Source organism: Lasioglossum baleicum, chromosome 14, assembly GCF_051020765.1.
Source record: "Lasioglossum baleicum chromosome 14, iyLasBale1, whole genome shotgun sequence".
NCBI classification, from domain to species: Eukaryota; Metazoa; Arthropoda; class Insecta; order Hymenoptera; family Halictidae; genus Lasioglossum; species Lasioglossum baleicum.
Genome location: NC_134942.1, coordinates 3,687,386 through 3,712,360, shown reverse-complemented (window position 1 = coordinate 3,712,360; position 24,975 = coordinate 3,687,386). Strand labels below are relative to the sequence as shown.

General features: G+C 39.3%; 1 protein-coding gene across 5 annotated transcripts in view; it reads left to right on the top strand.

Moving 5' to 3' along the window:
- The window catches only part of LOC143215827 (uncharacterized), a 362,235-nt gene that overhangs the window by 25,092 nt on the left and 312,168 nt on the right, over positions 1–24,975 (top strand). The window contains exon 2 of one of the 5 annotated variants that reach the window (XM_076438368.1): positions 14,817–14,869. The exons of the other annotated variants lie outside the window; for them this stretch is intronic. The gene's annotated coding sequence lies outside the window, so the exon portion shown is untranslated. The remainder of the gene's footprint in view (positions 1–14,816; positions 14,870–24,975) is intronic. 5 annotated transcript variants of the gene reach the window in all.

Below are 24,975 nucleotides of genomic sequence, written 5' to 3'. Positions count from 1 at the left end.
AACCTTCAACAGTATAACTTCGATGAATCACATTGCGGTTATTTTATTCGAGTATAAAATTGATAACTGCATCATTACATTCGTAGATAGTGGAACGGAAACGACTTAAAAACAGGTTAAGGAACACCGTTGTTTTCGCACCGTTGGGCAATTGTCCGTTTAAGTAAATTCTTCCGGAGTAAAAGGTCAATTCGCGCTCGGATCAGTTTTTCGCGCAGCTCTACGTTCGCGCGATTAAACACGCCGGTTTCTTCCGTCCCGTTCCCGGCTAACGAAAAAGTTGGGGCCGAGAAAAGAGAGGAGGAAACTACACCGAAAGTTTCGTCCGAAGAGTAGAATGTACATAGAGAGAAAGAACAGCTAGGCGTTTGTTTAACTCGACTCTACTTTATCTTTGTGAGTTATAACCGGGCGTCGCTTATCTACGGCCGCGTTCTCGAATGCATTATCGAGTAGACGGCAAATGACGTTACAAAATCCAGCGCGACTGACAGTTTCGTGATTTCATTTCTCACCTGTGCAACGAGCACACAACTTTTTCTACGAATCATTATTACGCCGAGGAGATGGAGAAAGGAGGGGAACAGCAATTTCTGCGTTATCGGATCGAGTATGTCTAAATATTTAAACGTATCGCATGATCTCCTGTGTACGTGTAGGTACGTGTCGCTCCAACGAGTTCAACTTTCACGATCCCAGCAGTTTATCGTGGAGTAATAGTTAATAAACGCGCCCGAAATCCGCTCGATAACGCCAGGTGGATTCGTCATTTCGATACTGCCCGATCAACGGACGAGACGTTCAATTAAATCTAATCTAAACTGTCTCAGCGGAGATCAGATTTATTTCGAGAGGCCAACTTCAGGAACAATCGATCGAAGTATGTGTCCGCTGCACGCTGAACACTAAATTAATAACAACGATCGCCCCGCGTTATCGGATTAATCGCATTCTAAAAACATCACGCCTCCCTATCGCAAAGATACCACTCGCATAATCGTTCAGAACTTTATCGCCGCTCGAGTCCCCGAGCCTCGACATAGGCGACTTCCGTAAAATTGTTTCCAGCTGGAAGAAAGATTCTGTAGCTTTCTACAATAATCTCTAGTCCAAAAATGATCTTTCTACGATAATTTCGTAAAAATACAAAAATCCCGGGTTCAAAAAATTAATTTATTTGAAGACTTGTGTTGAAAAATACTTGAAAATCGATCAGGAGATTCAAATTTTAATTATTCAGGGAGAACAATAATGTCTCTCTCTTAAATGCCTTCTGAAGTTCCATTAAGAATCGACACTTTTAAACGTTCATAACTTCCACAATTTTGGACACTTTCGAATGAATTTTGCACACAAGTCTCGACGAAGGATTGCGGATGATTATCAGGTGAGAATTTCGAGTTTTCCAAACGCCGGGACAAAGTATATCGTGTCGAATCGAAGGAAGCGCCGGAAACAGGTCGCGCGCGGGCCTCGCTCACCGCGGCCATGTTTGATTCCTTCGCGAACCTCTCCGCGTGGTTTCAGCGTACTTAGCATCTATAAAGTTTGCGCGGATCCTTGACACGAATTATCGAGCCGTAATGGAACAAAGCGCTCAAACTTGCGCCGGAATATTTGCTTTAGAAACACGCTGTTCGCCGGGATTCCATATAAATATTCCGCTCGCGCTCCCGCTGCATTATTTCCACGTGACTCGGCATCGGGCCGCGTCCCGCGATCACGATTCTCGATCAAAGTTTATCCATCCTTGACACTAATTGACGAACTGTAATCAAACGTGCAGCTTCGAAACGGCGGCCACAAAAACGTAATTGCCTCCAATTCTGCATAAGTGTGTCCCGTGTTCGGCTAGTTCAGAGATCAACACCGTGGAAACGTTTCTGTCCCCCCTTCTCTCTCTCCTCCCATTGTCTTTTATTCGCTCGCTGGATCCGCGTCCGCATTGTTCTAAGCACCTTCGATCATGCTGCCCGGCAAACACGCTTTTCCTTAAATTTTACAGATCCTCTCCACTGTTAAATAATCGATTCTGTGGCGTTCTGAAATTTAATTCACTTTCTCCAAGCGTAGCACCGACTATATATAGTTTAATTAAAAGTACGGAATAAAGGAGCATCGCGTTAAAATGAAGTAGCACAGTTTTCCCAGGATCTGAAGAATTGTATGGAATTCTCTACGAACACGAGAAGCTCGAATGAATTTTTTTACTTTATGCAAAATAAAAAATGTTTGCACTGATTGCAAGACACAGGAGCCAAATAACAATTTCATTCTGCTTTTAATTATCTTATTAAGGTGAAAGCGTGAAATCTTTTTAATATCTCCATTGTTCCATTTTTGTCATAAATGCATAAGATCCGCAGTCGACTGATAAACGACTTTCCGTGAATGAATACGAGAAAGAATTTCTCCAAGCCCGATACGTATAAAATCGTGGACCGTGTTCGTAGATTTCAAAAATTCCATCGATTATTATCGCAGCGTATTAATTAAAGCTCGACATTGAATCGAACGACTGGCGTTTTGTTAACGTTTTCGCACGATTTACTTTGTTATGCAAGAACGAGCCAGCTGATCGAACGTGTAGCGAAACGAGCGCGTGTATCGTGGCTGCTGACGAGACGATAAATCCATCAGGGTCGATTAAGATTCGTCGATATAGCGCGATATGTTAATGCACGGAGATTCTGCGATTCCCGTTGGTAGCTTGCCAGCGTACTGAACGGGTTCTCTAGCACCTTGGGCACGTTGCGGATCGCGAAAGTGTCCGTTTGCAATTAAGATCTCGGAATCGTTCTTTCATTCACCTGGCAAGAGCGGCAGCCAGCAACCTGGACCTTGCTCAAACTTTCGAGCCGGTAGACAAACCGCTCGGCCATTAACGAGCATTAATGACTTATGTACCTGACGACGACTTTTTCGTTCATTTTTTACCGCATTTCCGAGCCTCTGAAAATTACATACATTATTTACTGCAAAGGGTTAATTGAAATAGGACTCAGGGTTGATTTGCGCGAGAGGGTTGGCCGAATTCGTGAATAATTCAGCGCGGCGAATCGAAAGGAAGCAGGAACGGGAAAAAGCATTTAAAGGTCCGTCCATCTAGAAGCGAACGCGAGCGCGCGACGAAACGAGCGGAGTTATCGATGTTTACATCTGCGGTGCTAGACAATTCGCATCATTAACTGCAAACGCGTTTACAAGCGCGCGCACTTAAACGTTCGCCGTTGTCCGTGAGCGCTCCCGCGCGATAAAACTATCGTAAATACTGTCCGCGTTATCAGATCTTTCTTCGAGTCCCAGCCGCGATCTTGATACTCCCGCGTACTTCCAATATTTCCTCGATAACTCGCGGCTGGCATACATATTCCACTTATTAATCACCGTAATCGCGGCGGAGCGACGAACACTTTCGTCATTCTCTCGGTTCGTCCTCCGTTCTCTCTGTTCCTCTTGGTTGTTGGGTCTCTTCTTGTTCTTCCTCGCCGTCTCTTCCCTTAGCCGAGCTGGGCAGCAGGTTTCAGTTCGGCCAGGTAGGCGCAGGGGAATGTAGCGAGCATATGCGAGAGGCAAAAAGTAATTGGCAGTAAATTTTCTCCGGCCCGGACTCGCATCTCCTCTCTCTCTCCCACCCTCTCGAGTTGGCGCTTCTTCCTCTTCCTCGAGCCAATGGCGAGCTGCTGGAATCCAGGCGAAAGTGAATATAATGTACTTACAGTTTTTAAATAGGACCTTTATTTATCACTTTTCGCGAATCCACTGTCCTAAATTTTGACCCTCTGAGAACCAAGACACTTCTTCTGACCCAGAATATTTATATACTGTTTTGTTTTAGTAATCGCACTGACGTTACTGAAGTTTTTACCAATTTTTCAGATGCAATCTAGTGATGCAAACGAGTGATGCAATCTAGTGAGCCACGAAAGTATTCGAACGCCCTTTAAAACGGAAGAACTTTCTTATAATTGTACCAAACAACCTGATTTTTTATAATCAATTACATAGAAGCATTGGTTTACGAAGTGATATGCAAAAAAGATTTCTCAAAAATTATAATTTACAAGGTTACTTGGGTCCTTAATGATAATTTGAAATATATGGTTTGTAGATCTGTGTTAGATGTACACATGCTGAAAATTTTATCGAAACAATTAATCTTCTAGTTTAGTCATTAAAATTGCGGTTAACGATGAAATACTTATTAATCGTTAATTGCGGTAAACGATTAAATTTCTACTTTAGTTATCAATTGCGATTAACGATTACATCCCTTTCAATTGTAGTCGTCAATCGGATAATTGATTAATGATTAACTGGTGAAATTTCGAAATGAAATACTGAAAAAATTTTTAACTGAGTTTAGATGTATTGTCATTTGGCCTGTTATAATACGAACTCTGTTTACGTGCCTTTATGTTTTTCTTCGATGATTTCTTTTTTTAATCAACGATCGACGATTAACTTCATCAATCGATTGAATCAGTCTCCGATCTTTTGACGATTTCTTTTTTTAATCAACGATTGAGACGATTAACTTCATTAATCGATTGAATCAATCGTCGATTTTTCAATGATTACCTTTTCTAAACGTACACATTCATCAATCAATCTTGATTAAAATTTTAATCGATTAATTCCAAACTCTGTTCAAGAGAACATTTGGCTCCGGCTAGATTTTGCAACGCTCGACCACATAAATTTATAAGTTTCAATTTGATCTTGTCTCTCAAGGCGCCACTTCCCCGTCTCTGTTTCTCTCTGACATCTCTCTCGTCCTTTTTGCGCCTACTCCTTCAGCAGGAGGGTCACGAGAGGATGGAAATGACGCGGCAGGTTGGTCGAGTGTCCGATCAGATACTTATGTAAATTCGCGTTTGTAGAGGATAATTTACAGGAGCGAAATAGAAGGGTATGGCGCGGTGATGGAGTTTATCGGGCGACGAACGAAATCGTTCGGTTTTATTTCGCTGCTGCTTAAATGCCTGCGCAGACAGCTGGATCTCCAATGTCGCATGTCGGTTCACTCTCGATTCATCTCGCCGATGTGGTTCACTCTCGATTCGCTATTATGCGTTCTACTTAATGCGACCCAGGATTAAAGCGTGCAATTGCCCAGGACACTCGCTATGGGATACAAGCAGATGAATTCGCGTCCTCTCTTGACGCGTAATGCTTTCAATAACATGTATACGCATGTTCGCAGAGGCTCGTTAATTTTAACGGCGCAGGCTCGACGTATAATTAGCAAGCTTGCTGCTCACAGAGTACCCGCATATTAATTTCTCTTGCGCGGGATTTATCATTTTTTCGAATCGGCGCGCGGCGAAATCAATTTTCTTTGACTTTTTCATTTGACCGCGGAACTTTATGTAAAATCAACATTTTTACTGCGCACATTGATACTGCTCGTCATACTTATCATTATTATTATTAGACTGCGGATCTTCATGCATTTAAGGCTTACGAAAATCCTCAAAAAAGAATAGAATATCAAATTCGACAGTATTTTGTACAATTTTTATTTGTTTTGGATCTACAAAAGCTGTTTCAATTAAAAATAGAATTTTATTTAACTCCACTTTCTTAAAATTTATCTATAAAAATTGGAAAATGCATAAACATCCGCAGTCTAATTATTATATACGGACCCAGGTCCTTTTATACAAATGATTACAGTTGTTTACAGTAGAACTGATGAAAACAAAAAGAAACATAACAGAAAAAGAAGTCTTAACCTAAAATTTACATAAAAAGGGATAACCGCGAAACTAAACAAATACAGGTACGATATTAGCAAATAATCTTGCGCAATTTTCTTTTGAATCCCTGTAACGTGCCATTAGAAACATCAATATTGTTATACAGTAGTTTTGAGCTTGCCATGATGCGATTTGAAGGATTTATTACTCCATATGTGGATTTCGATTTCATTGTTTGAAATCCTGCTCTCGTTCTCAAAACACGTTCAGGTACGTAGAAATTGATTAGTCTCAAGAGTGCGGGACAATTTATATTATTATTTATCAAATTAAAAATGAAGCTCTGGTCGGATAGTATTCTTCAATCAGATAATGTTTCCAGGTAGACTATGTTTAATATTTTAGAGTAATCATGATCAAAGATTGACATTGGATTGTTTCTCTTATATGCACAAAACCTTAGAAATTTATGCTGCACTCTCTCGAGCATGATTTCATACTTAACGCTGTTAGGAGATCATATAGTTGAAGCATATTCTAACAGGGGACGGTTATCATTTATTATAATGCGGATCTTTATGCAAAATAAAAATTGTCTGCATCGATTGCAAGAAATAGAAGCTAAATCGAATGTTACTTCTTCACTTAATGATGTTAATAGAGGTGAAATTATATAGACATCTTCAATTTTTAAAATGTTTCAACGATTTTCAATTTTATCCTCTCAATTTTATCCTCTCAATTTTGCTGTAAATGCATAAAAATCCGCAGTCTCCTTAATACATTTTACTAAATGTGTTTCTGAGTAACTGAAAACGCTGGAGAATTCTGTTTAAAATATGTTTTATTTAACGGCGCGGAACGAAGTAAAGAAAAAGAATGTTGCAGGCGTTAGAGAAAATCAGTCCACTCGAAAGAAGGAAAACCCCAAGGCTGCATCGTTTATTCCCCTGGCCCTTGGGTACAAGAAATATCAGGCCTATGGGTCTGATGGCATCCGGTCTGTTATTTTACGTTAGAGAAATGCAGTGCGTCTCATTCACAACGAAATTCATTTTTGCTTCTTGGCAGATGCATTATTATTGCTAATAATCCAACACAAATGTAACATAGAAGCATCTTGTACAAACAATGTTTCTATTAGTCCGAGCACTCTAGAAATAATTCGGAGAACACACGAATAAAACTATACTAAACACTAAAATAAAACTTTCAGGATGAACATAGTTAAATTTTAATATTTCGTCAACCAGTTCAAGTTATCAAAAGTGTTCATATTAATTCCAAGACCAACAGTGGTCTCTTAAAAAATTGATTAGAGGAGACCGACGCATAAAGATTCGAATGTATCCATCCAACGACTTCAAAAGTCGGCATATTTTCAGACGTTCGCCGTTTTATCCGTCGAGCGTAAAAGAGCTAAAATTTACAATAATTATTTTAAGTGGCCGTTCCCAGCAGATAGAGGCTCGTTAGAGCGTTTCCTGTGCCGTCGTTCGGGCACGCAGGTGAAAATGCATTGGGGATTCGAACGTTTGAGTGTTTGAATGCTCGGATACGGGCGAGCTGATAAGATACCACCAGCTTGCCGGTGGAATTCGTGGTCTACGGGGCCACAAACGTTTGTCCTTCTATCCTGCAGTCGTGTTTATGAATGTAGACGGGCTCGGTGACGAATTCATGATTCACAGTGCATTTAAATCGCGATGTAAATCGCTACCTTCGAAAATATATTTACTCTTTCACTAGGAAGATAATGTCTTCAATTTTTGTCGTAAAGCATCGGCGATTATTCCATAATTTCTTTAAAGACTATGCGAGGACTTTTTAGTAAACCAACGGTAACAGCTATTTTAATTGCAAATTCTATTAATCTACTAATATAATTTTTTTTTAAAAACCACGCATTATATTAAAATGCACTAGAAAGGAGAAAACAATTTTTCTCCTGGTTCTCCATAAAATACTGAAACCAGTTAAATGATTAATAATATTTTTCCTAAAAATTTTAAGCAATTAGTTTAAAATTTCTTCTGTTATAAAATTATTGTCGTAATAGATAGAAAAATTTAAAAATAAATAAATTAAAAATAAAAGCGTGCAGTGCTAAACTCTATATTGACGTAATCTTCGTGGGCGCTCCACGCTTTTATTTTTATAGTCACTAATGTTATGATTTTATTTAAATTTATATTAAATGTTTCTTTATGTGATTTGTATTTTCCTGTTGCTCCCTAGCGTGTCGATTGGTTAAGAAATATTGTTTTCTCGTCTTGCGGAAAATGTATGTACCACAAGCGTGAACGATATATTGCTCGTCTATTATTTTTGTAACGTTGTAAAGCAATATTGTAAAGTAAAATTTATTAGCGCTAATTGCTACGAATCGTTGTGTAATGCCGCCAAGAGGATATCGTTGGGAATAATGAAGTATTTCCATCGGAGTGGGATTAATCACGGCAGAGACGCAATCCAGGGGAATTTAATCTCCGTATATATATTCATTATGCAACGAAATATTTGCTTTTGCAGTTTGAGTGTGATGTGTCGCGCCCAACGTGTCTGCCATCGAGCTTCAACCGCGTCACTTCTTTTTTATCGCTTTTCGAGCCGGTGAATCACGAGCCGCTCGTCGAACCTTCATAAAAGCGTTTTCTGAATGCTTTATTTATGCTTTGTTTACGGCGCGCGTCCGCCTCTGATGTTTCTTTGAACAAATATCCCTCGTTTTCGTGGCTGGAGACCGAACGATTTCGTCTATTTTCTACGATCGAAAACACCAATTTGTATTCTAATTTCCGTGGACCAGCTAGGACGTACCAACGTCGGTATTATTTCAATATTTCTGCGGTCGAGTAAAACATCATACATACATACATGTAAACGAAAAATTCGTGTCACAACGTGTTTTCCCGTTTGAAACGCTCGCGAAACGTGTAACATATTCGTCTAAGAGATCTCTTTATTAATGGACACAAATCTGAATGTTTAGTAATTGATTAGATAACAATGTATTTAATAATATAAACAATATTTTGAACAATGGTACAGCAATTTTTAGTGCTACCTTAGAAGGGACAATTATATATTATCGTAACATAATAGAGTCGGTGAAACATAAAGCAGCAAAGATTACACAATCGTCGACTTACTAAAATCATTAAACCAAGAATTTTATTATTATTGAATGTCAAAGTACAAACCCGTGTAAGTAATAAATATTAATACAAAGTGTAAGCATAAATTATGGATTTGCATTATTGCTCATGACTAGAATGCGGATTTTATGCATTTATGACAAAAATGGATGGATGTAATTTGAAACAGTAAAAATATTAACACAATTTAAGAACGTCCATATGTTATTTCCGATTTATTAAAATTGTTGAAAATAGAAAGAAACTTTTATATGGTTTCAGTGTCTTGTAATTGACAAAGTAAATTTTTATTTTGCATAAAGATCCGCAGTCCACTCATGACTCATGCCAGGTTTCCGAGTTCATAATTTTTGCAGTGACTTACAACTAAATTACTACGAGAACACATTTACAAAATTGAACGTATTCATATTAAACATTTAATCGTGCAATGAAATGGCTGATCTAATTTTATTCGTTATTGGCCAGAAGCTTCATCGAATGCAGAAAACGTTTTTCTTCCAGTTTGTACAATAGTTTAAGAATAAAGTCCTCTGTGTTGGTCACTATCTTCTTTAGCTGTCGCCATTATACACCGCGGAAACAATGAAACTATAACGAGGTCGGTCGTAACGCCTATAGCGAGAGAGACTATGTATTGTCACGCTTATTAATATTGCCACGGACGAAGACAGTTTTCAAACAGTTCCTGCCGACAAAATGGGCCGATTTGGACCCCTTTCGGTCCAGGATAACGCGATTTCACAGCAGACAAGGTTTTATTAGAAGGCAACTAGCGTGCGGCACGAGGGTCAGCAATGATGGCTTCGTATCGCCGCTAATCACAGGAAGATTATAGCAATTTGCGCTTCGATTTCCCACGCGTGGACCGTACCGAACATGAAAGAACGATTTTGATTTCGCATGAGCCCTTCCACCTCTTATTCAAAACGTTTCACCTGCTTGTAATAGAAACTACCCCAGTCCCCGCAAAAGGAAAAAATTTCTAGTCGAGCCAAGAACAAGTTATAAATGTTCTCAGCTTAATTTATAAACTATCAACTCAAAATACCTGAAAATTGTTCTCCACGAAATCTTTAAAAAACAGTATTCAACGATACAACATCATTTCCACAGACATTTATAAAATAATAGAAATTCTGTGATAAGAACTGACCAAATCTTTTAATCTGAAAAATAAAACTGGAGCAATAGAAATATTTCCCAAAAATTAAAAATGTTCTCAGCTTAATTTATGAAATACCAAGCGACGTTTAAAACCCAATGCTACAATTCCACAGACATTTCTAGAATAATAGAAAACTGTGATAAAAACTGACCAAAAAGAACATAGAAAGAACGTAATTCCCGTGATCCTCTGACTCTCGCTAAAAAAACAAAATTGGAACAAGTGTTCCACTTGCTTGCAATCGCAGCTACCAAGTTCCTCGCAAAACGAAAAAATTTCCAATCGACGGAAACCCAGCAGAAAATCGAGAATTTATCCTTGGACGTGCGAAAATTCTTCTCGACCCTCCTCCTCCTCGATTTTGAATTCGGGAGGACGAAATCGGAAGTGTCGATCGACCGCGCGACAAATCGGCAGCCGTGCGGAACCAAAGATTACTGTTCGACTGAATTGTTTTTTCTCTCTCTCATTTTTTTATCGCGATGTCCGCTTCCGCGGGAGAACCGATTATCGATCTTCCGGCGAAAGGTTTACAATTATGAGCGGCGCTAGGTCATCCTTTTCCAATCTGACCGGTCAGCGATCGGTTTGGACGCGTGCTCAAACTCGTCCAAGCTCGATTTGACGTCCCCGCATTGTTTCAGTGGGAATCGGAGCTCTTTGCTTATACAAATCGCGAAAGCGAACTGTATTGAACGCACCGCTGCAACAAAAAAAAAAATAGACGATCGATTCAGCTCGGTTTTCAAAGCTTTATAGTGCCCATAAAAATGATAGACATATTAATTGGCTCAAATCCGTTCTCCGCCTTTCAATTTCCTCTGGTGTCATTTTAAAACACGTCAAATTAATCGTGGGCAAAAATTGCTCTCACTCTAGTTTTACTTTAATCTGTTTGATTCGTGTAGTTTTTATAAATCGTCAGACTCAGACTTGTCTCTCTTTGAATTTCTCTTTTTACTAGTTCGTTCGCCCCTTTGACTGACGTTGTCATATCAAAATGACTGTACAATAAATTGGTCTCCTCTCGTCGCGTTTTAGTTAAATTCTGCTGGCTCTGTTGGCGTCGTTGTTATAAATTTTTAAACACGCCAAGCATGGATTCGAAGTAGAATTAAACTGCGATAAGGAATTTGTCTTTTTACTAGTTCGTTCGTCCCTTTAATTAACAATGTCATATCAAAATAATTGCATATATAAATGACTCTTTCTCTCGTCGCGTTTTAGTGTAATTTTGCTGGCGCTGTTGTTATAAATTTTTAAACACGCCAAGCCTCGATTTGAAGTAATGCTTCTTTTTACTAGTTTGCGCGCCCCTTTGAGAAACAATGTCATATCAAAATAATTGTATATAAAAGTGGTTCTCTCTTGTTCTAGTTAAATCTAGCTGGCGGTGTTGTCGTATTTATAAATTTTTAAGCGCGCGTTTACGGTCGCGCAAAGTTAAACTGCGATACGACTTTGAATTTCTCTTTTTACTAGTTCGTTCGCCGTTTTTGATTGACGTTGCTGCTCGAACGGCTCTTTCATGTTTCCATAAACAGCGGGGATATTTATGCGCCCCGCCTCGGCAACAAATTTGAGGGAAACAATGGAGAAGTATGAATTATAAAAAAGTTTGATTACGACAACGTAAACGTGGGAATAGATCTACCGTTCGAATGGGTTCGCCAGTCACCGGTATATCCATCCAATTACGCGAACGCGTGTGATGCAATACCCTGGAATCAGATGCGACACAAATAGAAAAGAATATCAAGATTAATAAAAGAGACGAGTGTGTATAGAAAACGTCTCTGTGTATGTGTGCGCGCGCGCACGCTCCACGGAATCGTAGAACCGCAGCTTTTATGCAGGGAACACGATAAATTGTGAAACTTTATTGACGTTTCAGAAAGTTTTTATATTCTATAGTCCTGTAATATAAAGTTGGGAACACATTGAATAGTTTTATTGTGTTCGTAAAGTGTGCGAGCGAAGTACCGTGCTCGATATTACTTTTAACTCGGCGGAATCGTCGAGGGACGAAAATCAATTTCCATTTAAATCCCGTTCCCACGGAATTGCGAAGAAACATCCGCCGGACCGATAATAAACGAAATATTATTCGAGGAGGAATTAATCCTCGTTAAACAATCGGGACCGATCTCTATTTGCAATTTAGAAAATCGTTAATGCTATCGAGACCCCGCATGGAATCGTGTATCGGGAATATTTATTTTATCGGGCTCAAATTAAATACGTAGATCGATTCTATTGCGTTGTCCAGCGGTAATAAAAATCACGCAATCTTTCAATATTAATTTATATATCGGCGAAACGGAGAAACACGATTCAGTGATATCAACTGACCAGAAAAGCGTTGCGAATATTCACAGTGTAATTTAGAAAACACTAACCAACGATATGGAAACGCGAATATTGAAAATTACAATCTAATGGTGTAATCCGATGGAAAGAAAGAAAATTAAAAAGGTTCTAAGATTTATTCACAGTAAATCAAGCAATGAAATAACCCGACGAGGTAAAATCGGTGAAAACCAGAATTCAGCGTTGATAAAAATGAACAGGAAAATCTGCTTGATGTTGTTTTAACGAGCCAATCTATAATGTAACTGACGACACTTCGGCGAGCTTATCGAATCAAAATCGCGTGTTTGCGCCGCGTCCTCGGAGTCGCGGATTAACAGGTTCCGCCGGGTTCTAAGTCTGTTTTCAATCCTCTTACCGAACTACGAGAGCTTTCGGAAGCATTCGCGACACTGTCCTCGGTCCGAACGAGAAAATTAGACGAAAAAACGTGTGCCAAAGCAATTCTGATTCGGATATATCGGTGCGTCGATGTCGGTCGCGTGGGGGGAAACCCGACAAGACGAGATAAGCGGGGGTGGAAACTTGATAGAGAGGTCTCCGACGTAATTACTGCTGGGAATTGGACAAATGGAGAATTCATTCTATTATTGTGACAACATCCTGCGAACGGGGAACGCTCACTCGTACTTATTTTGCTTTCCTTTCGTTAGTTGTCTCTCCTGCTTTCTTTCTATCGTCTATTTCCCATACTGTCTGCGCACGCTTTGGACAGGATCTCGGCGCTGCATCGATGGAGTTATAAAATTTACATTATTCCGGGATTGCGTGCCTCGAAGGACAGCCTGTTTTTCGTTCGGTTTTTTTTTCGCCAGCCGAGATTCGTTTCGGAGATATTAGGTTGCCACGTAAATTCTGGACCCATGAATTTTTCGGCAGGTGTACGACGAGTTTATTCATACCAAGATATATAAGAATGTTGTTTTCCGACATTTTTTAAAGGACAATTAATTATTGCAATATTCCGGTATTTCACAGTGGCATTAACGCAACGCTCAACTGTAACCTCCATTTTTTTCATGTCGATATATTAAAAAGTGGCGGAGTTATTCGCTGTTTTCGAAAAGGCAAATTAGATTTTTTACACTGTCAAATATTGTTCGAGTTGCGAATTATTAAAGTTGGTTTTACAATCTGAAAATTAACGAACCTCTCAAGAACGCTATATGCCAGATAATGAAGTTTGAGAACAAGACGTTCTCTGTTTCATTTTCGGCGATAGAATTGGTTCGTCACCGCGCAAAATTAATTCCCATCGAATCGCGGAGGTAATGCAAATGTGTCAGTTTATCATCGATCGGTACATTTAATACATTTATAGCGAGCGGGATCATCTAATATTCAGAGCGTTCAATTTTTAACGAGGCTTAACACGATTTCCCTTTTACCCGGCATCGAGCGAAAGGCCAAACAAAGTGAACACGCTGTGTATAGCTCGACTCGAGGCCTCCCAAATTAGTCCATGTAAATCTGTAATTGTGTAAATATATCCCGGGACTCGGTTTATTATTAACGGATTCGAGGCTCGCGACTTCTGCATTAATCAGACGTTTCAACGAACGACTGTCCCAATCGAACTCGCCGATGAACAATGAATTTTCCTTCGTTAAAAATATGACGTAGGATTCGTAATACTTTTTACTGCGCGCGGGCGGAATAAAGTCCCCCAATCCCCGGGAAGAGGCAGCCTTTCTTTCTTAATTGCTATGGAAACAAAATAAGAGAAGTTATTCTTGCGGGGGAGGACTTGTTAAAAATTTGATTTGCCGTTCGACAGAAGTCGATTATCGACGTTCTCTTTTCCGAGAGTTTGTAGTCCGAGTCATTAGTAAACCGGAATGGACGTCCTTGTTCGTGGAAATCCCTGAAAACTGGCGAGCCGAATTAATATTAATGAGTTGTTGATAATCATCGCTGCTCGCCGAATTCCGTTTTCTTCGTCGAGTTATTTCGCACGATTTTTACACGAGAATCGGAGAAAGAGCAGAGAAACTTTTAATTAACCCGCATTCTATAAATTGTGATTTTTCGCGTTTATATTTCGTTGTCGTTCTTCGGTGTGGGGGGACGGAGGGCGTGGCCTCGATGCTCTCCTAATTACGCGGAACTATTTATCGAGATAAATTGGACGTGTCGCCGACCGTCTCATTTCCATATGATTTAAGACTTAATTAAATCTATATCGCCGATTTCGCGCGAGAATTGATCGATCGACGCCACGTAAACTCGACGCCGAGATCGATTCCTCTTTAATCAATTAATCGAACTCTCCCTCAAGGAGATCGATGACATTTTCCTTCTTTTCCTTTTCGCTAATGAAGGTCGCGTTACCAGGGATTTACATAACGTTGTTAATTAAACTGTAACGCTGATTATTGATCGCGATCGGTAACTTGTAATTTCCTGTTTTGCTTGCAGGTATGGTACTCCTTCGATTTATTGCGAGTATGATTCAGGCGTTATCCGAGGGCGTGAGTATAAAAACTATTGTCACGAGAGAAAAATGTCTGATTCTAGCTGGACAAGAATAATTTTTCTCAATTATTGAAAAACATATTTAATTGAGAAAATATGTTATTAGACATACTGTTGAATTTTCCGAAACTGCGAGGAATTTTTGTGTTGTGCATTGAAAAATGGAAAGTAAGTGCATATTAAACTAGTTTATATTTTCTCGTTTTAGTTTGAAACTAAAAGGGGGAAGTAAATAAAATGAACCATAATCAAAAGCGTTTTTTTAATGAATGAGTTAATAAAGTAAGGTTATACTTTGATTCAAGCGTACTGAAGCTGCAATATTTTAGTATATTTATCTATATGAATTACTTAACAATGTCGAAGAAAAATTAGCTGTTACACGCTGCTACTTAGTGAGAAATCCGATCCGATTAGTCGCTTAATTATGGTTTGTAATACGAATATTATATGCAACTAAGTTACTGTAATTATAATTTTAAAAAAAAGTAATCATATGAAAGTAATTTTCTTATATTCACAGACTTTACCTTCTATAAGTCAGAAATATAAGAAAAACATCCGTTTGTTATAATTTTTATGTTCAATTTCTTTACAACAGAAAAATAAATATCGTAATAGTAATTATCAAGTATCAAGAGGAAATAAACTATTCAAAAATAATTTTGTCCACCTAAAATCGAAACATTTACCATCGTGCGACGTTCAATTCAATAACGAAGAAATAAAGTTGTTCAATAGTTCCTCGTAGATGTTCACAATTTCAATAATAGTGAGTTAAAAATATTGGAACGCGGCAGTTAAATAAATAGCTTTGATTCCACATTTTCAGCCTAATTATATAAATATAATAAAAAACAATTTTCAGAATAATTCCTCATAGATGCATCTTTACAATGATCACTAGAACTGCGGATCTTTATGCAAAATAAAAAATGTTTGCATTGATTGCCAGACACCGGAGCCATATAAAAATTTCGTTCTTCTTTTAATTATCTTATTAAGGTGAAACGAATACACTGGTGGTCTCAAATCTTTTTAATACCTCCACTGTTTTAAATTGTACGTGCCCATTTTTGTCATAAATGTATAAAATCCGCAGTCTAATGATCACGTTGGTTTAGTAGATCAAACAAATTGGTTTGATTTTACTCAATTTTTCCCCTGAGAATTAGGACGATCTAATCTGAACAAAGGGGTTAACTAATATAAGAGGAATGGTACGGTTACAGGAACATTGGAGAATATGTGATCTTTCCTGGGGTTAAACCGAGAAATCGACACACCGATTTCAACAATCTCCGAGACACCGTCGAATTACCGATTGATAAATCTGTAGCCCGGACCGCTCCGGGTCCCGTGGAATTTCTAATTAATCGAACAAACAGGACTGCCCTAGAAAACGGCTGAATAGACGCGTAATAACCATCATTGAAATTTTCTTTTCGATGGTCGCTTAGTGGAAACCGGTTTCTCTCGGCAGCCCAGTCTCTCGTGCACACAAATAAAACCGTTCCACGCACAACCACTCGCACACATACAGATAGGTTCGCGCAGCAATGATCCCCAGCTGTCTCGCGATTATGCTAGAGTGCTAGAGGTCGAGACACACGCTCTCTATCCCAGATATATATGTATACAGGTTCTTTAAATAATACTCTTCTGCCCTGGTATCCGAGGATCACGATCCAACGATCGTGCGGGGCAGGTGGATCGATAGGAACAATCGATGCGTCGAACCGATCGCAGAGAAAAAAGAAGAGAATTCTCGCATCACGGCCACTCCCCATCGTTAAATCACGCCGCGATACCTGCTCGAACGGTTTATTATTAACAAACGATACTCCGCGCGCTGAAGTGATCTCTCTACCACCTTTCTAACAAATTGGAATTCTAACGAATTTTTCGAATTCTCTTCTGAAACACTATTTGTCCAGCATTTTTGTTTTTATAGACCTGGGAAAACAACTAAAACTAATTGGAACCTTGTGTACGGTTTTATTGCTCTTTCATGGTGTTACTAGAATTGTTTTTTCAGTTCAATTTAGTTAACAACACTGCTTTTGCACCGGTCGGTGACTGCGACGTTTCGCAAAATTGTTTCATCGACGCTTGACATCTGTCCTATAGTTTATGTGACAGAGAAAAATTTCCGTTCACTGTTTCGGTGTTCGCTTTAACTGATTTTTAGATCCCCTGGAACATGTTAAATTATTTGTAGTCGCTTTTGGGATTTCCTATCGGAGAACGTTCGTGTGGGTGAGCAATGATAAATTGATAAATTGATTGAAAAAGTATTAGACACTTGTTTTATCTTATCGAAAATCATACCTGTTGAGGAGCAATAATAATAAAATTCTTCCTCCATAATTCAAAATGAAATACACTGTAATAGTCACGCATTTTATCTTATCGAAAATCATCCGTGTTGAAGAGCGACAATGATATAATTCTACACAACAACAAAGTACTGAAAAATAATTAGATAAATATTGGGTTGGCAAATAAGTTCATTCGGTTTTTGTGATTTATTCCAATGTATAAAACCGAACGAACTTATTTGCCAACCCAATAGAATACTCAATGCTGAATTAAAGCAGTCCGACAAAATTGAAAAAGTAGATTATTTTTCTCTTTATAAAAACGAGTAGAATTCCAACTTTATTCGCATTCTGAAAAAAATGGCGCCGTGTTAAAGAGCGAAAATGAAATAATCCTACAAAACAACAATGAACTGAAAAATAATTAGATAAATAGAATACTCAATGCTGAATTAAATCAGTCCGGCAAAATTGCAAAAATAGATAATTTTTCTCTTTATAAAAACGAGTAGGATTCCAACTTTATTCGCATTCTGAAAAAATGGCGCAGTGTTAAACAGCAAAAATAAAATAATTCTACAAAACAACAATGAACTGAGAAATAATGAAATAAATAGAATACTCAATGCTGAATTAAAGCAGTCTGGCAAAATTGCAAAAATAGATAATTTTTCTCTTTATATAAACGAGTAGAATTCCAACTTTATTCGCATTCTAAAAAAAGGGCGTCGTGTTAAAGAGCGAAAATAAAATAATTCTACAAAACAACAATGAACTGAGAAATAATTAAATAAATAGAATACTCCATGCTGAATTAAAGCAGTCCGGCAAAATTGAAAAAATAGATTATTTTTCTCTTTATAAAATCGAGTAGAATTCCACTTTTATTCGCATTCTGAAACAATGGCGCCCGCATTTGCATACAGAAATCGATGCTCGAAGAGGCTTTTCCAGAACAAACAAACAAACAAATAAATCATTCGTCGAAATCCTCGGCTCGCGATTACATTCTAGGGTTGCTTTATCGCGAGCACTACGACGCGGGAACAATAATTTGCTCGCGCGCGCGCTCTCGGTGTGCACACATGCGATTAAATATTGATAACGGCCAAATAATGTTGCACTTTATCCACTTTATCTTTCGTGCAGTTTATCGAGTCGAAAGAACAATATTCACGCGGTGTATTGAATTCTTGAGAACCGGAGTTATCGTGACTGGTTCGGCCGATTTAATTGCGCGATTACGCGAATCGAAAACTGAAAAGCGGCTCATTATAGGATCGGTGGGGCTCGGCGTCGCCATATTTTATCGTAAATACTATTTCGACGGGAAGCGGACAGGTTCACTTTGGTTCGTTGAAATTTTTAGCATGCAGCGGAACAACCCATAACTTGTGGATTTAGGTCAGCCGCGTATTCTTTTGAAAGTTCCGTGGGGAAATAAAAGCACGTCCGAACATTAGACGCGTTTAACTTTTGATTAGGTTTTATAAATCGTGGCGTGGTTCATCCTTGACTAGCTCGAACCGGAGCTGCTACTCCTAAATGTAATTTCAATTTAGGATCGACAAACGAAGTGGTTACCGATCATTCACTTCGAAGAAAAAAGACTTTTTAAAAACCACGCTTATATTAAAATGCACTAAAAAGGAGAAAATAATTTTTTTCCTGGTTCTCCATAAGATATCGAATCCAGTTAAATGATTAATAATATTTTTCCCCGAAATTTTAAGCAATTAGTTCAAAATTTCTTCTGTTACAAAATTAGTGTTGTAATTGATAGAAAAATTTAATATAAATTTAAATGGAATCGGTGACTATAAAAATAGAAGCGTGGAGCGCCCACAAGAGAAGATTACGATTATGTCTTGATTTCATTTAAATTTATATAAAATTTTTCTATCTGTTCCGACACTAATATTATAACAGAAGAAATTTTGAACTAATTGCTTAAAATTTCGGGGAAAAATATTATTAAAAATGTCGGGGTAAAATAGAACACACACAAATAAATAGAAAGATCGCTATTTCCCATCGGTACTAATCGCTGAAGATGAGATTCGCGTGCGCGTACATGTGAGCCAGCGCAGCGAATCGCGTTAACAGCGATAAGTTATCTTCTGCGTATGCTTATGACAGATGTGATTGCCTTCCATGCTGACACATATCAAAAGTAATTGCCTTTTTCCAACCAAAAAGGTGAAATATCGAAAGTTATATTGACCGGCTGAAACCGCCAGGGAAAAGAGAGGAAAACACCTGGCAGGAACGTTTGCACGGGCCACCATTGATTATGTTCGCGCTGCCTACCTGTCGATTCAAATTCAAACCTGCAGCTCGCGAACTTTGAACATTCGAACCTCTCAATTTTCAAGTATTCCAATTCTCAATATTTGGAGCCTCGAGTATTTGAATCTTTAAGATTTGGAATACTTGTGTTTTTGAATGTTTGAATTCGGCAGTGTTTAAATTTGCAAACATCGTTGCATTTGTGAAACATTTAGTCTTGAAGATTCCGAAATTGCTAAACGTTAAAGTTTTTGCTAAAGTTTCAGGAATAAAGTATCTGCTAGTACTTTGATATTGAAATCCTGGAGGTTCAGACGGCGAGCATCGTGTTTTCGAAGTCTTTTGATGTAGTTGAATTCGATTTTTCCCGCAGCACTATTCAAAATTGCCTTTAACAGCCACTGGGAACGAAGGAGGAAAGTAACTGTGTCTCGGCGTTTGTATGACGTTCCATCGATTATGCAGCTCGTGCTGCTGCAAGAAATATAATGCATCGACGAGTGAATGCACTCACCGAAATGCAACTTCACTCGTTCCCCGGTGTATTCGGCTCGTCGAGAGCCGATGTTCGCTGTGCACGAACAAAATCATTAGAATATATTCATCTCTTGATGGCTGTTTTTGCTCTTCGTGCTTTCTTCTTTCTTTTTTCTCTCTCTCCACCTGATCGGCTTGAACAATTTCAATAACTTTGTCACGGATCCAAACTAACCAATTTAATTGAGTCTAGATAACAGAGTAGTACTGCACAGTTTTTCAAAAGCTACTGTACATTAACATTCAGAGAATTCGTTCTGTTTAATTGCACAATCCAAGTTCATTTCCTCTGTCGATCACCACTTCGCCAGCGATAAAACACGGAATAAAATGTTTTATCGTGCCGGTAACGCGACGGATATAGCCTCAAGTACTCATTGTCACAAGAATACTCTATTTGTTCGATTAAGACGATAATTAGATGCAGAGACCGCATCGATAGTCAGCATGCTTCATCGACAGACGCTGTGAATAAAGAATAACGCGTTATCCAGGGAATTAATAATGCGGTGGATGTCGGCTATTTGTTGAATTTACAGCTTGCTGCCGAGTGTATTTGACGAATCGTGCGCGTACACTTTCCTCTCGATTTTCGTAGCCATTTTTCTCCCGCACGCCTCTTACGAAACCAGATACGGCCTCGAGAGATTTATCGCCAAGCGATTATTCTCGCGCATAAACATTTCTAAACAACTTGTCTCGATGCGTCGCGTAATGTACGGTCGGACTAATTGAAAAACAATTTTGCCCTCCATTTTTCCTAAAAGCCACGCGAGACCAACGTAATACCTTGTTTTCCCGCATTCTCCAACATTTCATAAATACCCACTCCTTTTCCTATTACGTGCTCTTGGCTCCACCCACGAGCTCCACGCTCGCTCAAAATACGCTCGATTTTATTTTCATTGTTACTGTTTAATCATGGATTAGAGAGTTCACTCAGACACGCCTTTTTCCTATATTTGCTCAAGACACGCCCACAATTCTAGATTGATGGATCGTCTAATTGGTAAATCAAATTCACTCGCTACATCCACAGAATTACAATTATAATCATCTCTCACGACTCTAAAAGGACTATTGTAATTATTACAATATAAGTTGATGAATCTTGAAAGCTTTGAGCGTTGAGAAACCTCGCTCGGCCACGCCTCTGTCCCCACCACGTGCTCTCAGCTCCGCCCACAAATCCAAAACTCCTCCCACTGATCTCATACGCTTCTCTCTCTTTCTCTTTTCCCACTCATATACGATTCTCTGTCCACCGACACATTCTTGCCCCTGCACACATATGCTTTTCCCTTTGCCGGTTCCTGAAACCATCCACTTTGCTTTACCGGGTAGCAAACTCGCCAAGGCCATAAAGCGAGGTTCAGGACCAGCAGTATGGCACTAGAAAATTTATGCTTCGCACAATACTTCTACGAAACAGCTTCTCTTCGTGCGACTTCATCTTTCAAATTCCCAACTTCCATTCTCAGGGAATTTTCCGATGAAAAACTGACTGGGAACTTCGGATTGGCAAACAGAAATGATGGCAAACAGTGCGAATTCTCTCTCTGCGAACTCGTCGAAGGGTTCAATCATTCGAACGTCAAATTTCGAGAAAACCGCGCGCTGAAGTTACTAGAAAATTGTCTGAAGGGTTGATTCCACGCGACTCCCTTCGGACTGTCATCCGGCCACTTTTTGAGTGTCAGCTTATTTAACAGAGAGCTCGGTCGCGCGCGAGCCATCTTGCTAACACAGAGGGAGGAACGTCTTTTTGTTTGAAAACGCTCGGCTCTCTTCCATCCCCGGTCTCGCCACTCTCGGCTTGCCGTCACGGGTTTTTCTACCTTTTTCATTCAGGGGCTCCTCGTGGCCAGGTTGCCTCAGACATTTTCGAAGCTGCTGGGGAAAGCCTCGCAGACGCTTCCACGTCCGTCCGAAACCGTTCGACCCCTGAGGCCGTCTTGAATATTCATGATCCGGTTGCCTGAATATCGCTGGCACGTTTGTAGCGCCATAGTGCACGGTTAAATTTACACCAAACATTATGGGAGCCGTCTCTTTCCGAGATCTGATTCACTAATCAACTCGGAGAATAACAAGTGTGTCGCTTTGAGGCCGGAGAGTCACCGAAGATTATCATTACATAATCTCTCAAGTTCGAGATTATCCTTTGATATCAATTTTTATTTCGCTGTTGTCGATATGTAGCCATTTGCAGGAGTTGCATTTTCTTTTTCTTGTTGGAAACCGAGATATGATTCGCTCGATAAACTCGCTGAAGATTATTATTTGTTTATTAAGTTAATATATATTATCAACTTCCACTTTTTGAAATAAAATTCCATTTCGCCGTTGTCGATACTTCATTGCAGAACGCATTTTCTTCTTCTTGTAGGAAATTATGAACGTCAAAACAGTTTGAATCACTGCGTTAACTAGATCATAGCATGTAAGGGGGTAAATAAAAGGGGGTAGATCAGGAAAGCAATGAAGAAGAAGAAGAAGAAGGGTTGGTGAGACAAACACAGTACGGTTATTCCGCATCACTGTGTGCCTCTTCTTCGTCTTCTTCTTTTCAGGCTCTCAGAGCAACGTAAACGTTGACCGGGTTTCCCGGACATATCATCGGGGATGAATTCCGACCGCGTTCTATCAAACACCGGCGATCTTCGTATCAAGCTCTCTCACCCTTTATCTCTCTCTCTCTCTCTCTCTCTCTCTCTCTCTCTCTCTCTCTCTGCTCGCCTCTCTTTCCCTCTCTCTAGTATTGCGGATTCGGATAAAGGGGTAATAGGGTCACGAGGTCTGGCAGGATTTAGGCGGCCGGGGCAGGGAGGAGGCGTCTCGCCCCATTTTCCGCCATTATTTCCCCTTTACAGATCATTTCGAGAGTTTGGCAACTTTTCGAAGCATTGATTTTTCACCCTGCACCGTTCCGCTCTCGCGGTTTTGTTTTTGCTTTGCCAATGATATGATTTTTCCCCTTCCTCTCTCCCTCCCTCCACTTCCTACTTCTCTCCCCAACCCCGTTCCTTGCTTCGTGGTCGAGTAATTGCAGTTTGAGGTCACTGATACAGTCTGGACATCCACGGAAATTTGCAATTCCACTGGATATCGATCGCCCCCAAGATTCCTCGTGATTTCTTGCCCCGTTTCGAATAAAAGAATAACAATTCGCTGCTGTATAAATTTGTTTATTTCTGTCGAGTACGGCTTTATCGTTCTCCTCTTGCAAACGCTTCTCTTGTCGTCGATAAATAAATCCGCGAATGATAAATCTCTTGAACATGGTCAAACGAGGATGACGTAACATCTCCGAGGCGATGTCAACGAGACGAGAAAGGTTGGAGTGATTAATTTTTCTCGAGGAAAGTGTGTAGACCACTGAACTGTCTGAATGGCTCGACATCTTTTAATGATCGTTTGAATCAATTAACACATGCATCGGTAATTATTGCATAATTTTCTGAAAGTCTATGGTCCGTCAGGATTTCATAATAGGTCTTTGAACAGCAATGGCGACTTCAATAGCGACTTCAATCGTGGACCGATAAATCACCCCCTGTAACGTAATTGAATAATTTCACTTTGGATTATTATATAAAATACTTGTAATAGATTATTGGTAATAATCCTTATGTATGTACATACAGGGTGGTTCACGCAACTTGCACACCTATGTAAATAACTTCCAAAGTATGCGTTGCACGAAAAAGTTTTGTATACATAAGTTGCATGGTCTGAAGATGTACATTATGTAGTGTATTCATTTTTTTACAGGTGGAAGCGTTTCGGAGATTTGAAAATATGGAAGAATGTTGAATTCCGAGTAAAAAAGTATTGATCTTCATTAGCTCTAAACCTAATAATTAACGAGTAAAATTTTCAGGAATTAAAGTGAAATTACTCGTTAATTATTAGGTTTAGGGCCAATGGAGGTCAATACCTCTTCTTCCATATTTTGGTATAAAAAATATAGTATTCGATTTATAAAAACAAAGTCGACCTTCAAATCTCCGAAACGCTTGCACCTGTAAAAAAATTGAACACACTACATAATACATATACTCCTTCAGACAATGCAACTTCTCTACACAAAACTTTTTCGTGCAACGCATACTTTGGAGGTTCTTATAGATGTGCAAGTTGCGTGGACCACCCTGTATACGCATTTAATAAAAAATATATAATAAAATGAATTAGAATGAAATAACATATGTAATAAAACGAAAATATTCGATTATATTCGTGGGGGAGAGTTGTTGGTTTATAATTGGAATTGTTATAGCTGTTGAAAAATCCATGAAATAATTACTGACATTATAAAGACTCAATTTCGTAATGCAACCGTGCGTTATGATAAAAATGGCGAACTTTTTGTGCACGGAGGGTTCGGTGTTAAATTTCCAGGAAAATTTCGACGGGAAACGGTAGCTATTTCGTTGAGAATTTAAGACGAGCGGATTCGTTGAATTTCCAGGGAATAAAGGGCCGATGAAAAATAAGAGAACCCCGTCGCGCCGTAGCAGAATGTTTATCAACGGCGTGCACGAGTATATCCGACTAAAATCCACGGGCCGATCGATCCGGCAAGGGAGTCCAGTTACTTTCACTTTATAAGGCAGTTTGAAAAGCACGTTTCACGAGAGAGAGAGAGAGAGAGAGAAAGAGCGCCGTGGATTCCCTCTCGTAATTTCGAAAAACCGGCCGAAAACGGGGGAAAATATTGAACCGAGGGCTAAATTAACGTTACCGGCTCCGGCGAGCCGTTTAACCGTTAAATGGGCGATTTTTTTATCGTAAGCACCCGTGCGGCCAGTTTGAACGCAGTGCCAACCAAAAGGGTAGTTCTTTATATCTTTTCCGCAACGCTGTATCGAATTACTTTATCGGAAAATGTGCTAAAAATTTCCACCGGTTTATTACCGAATAGCCCACCGCGACTTTTATATTATTTATTA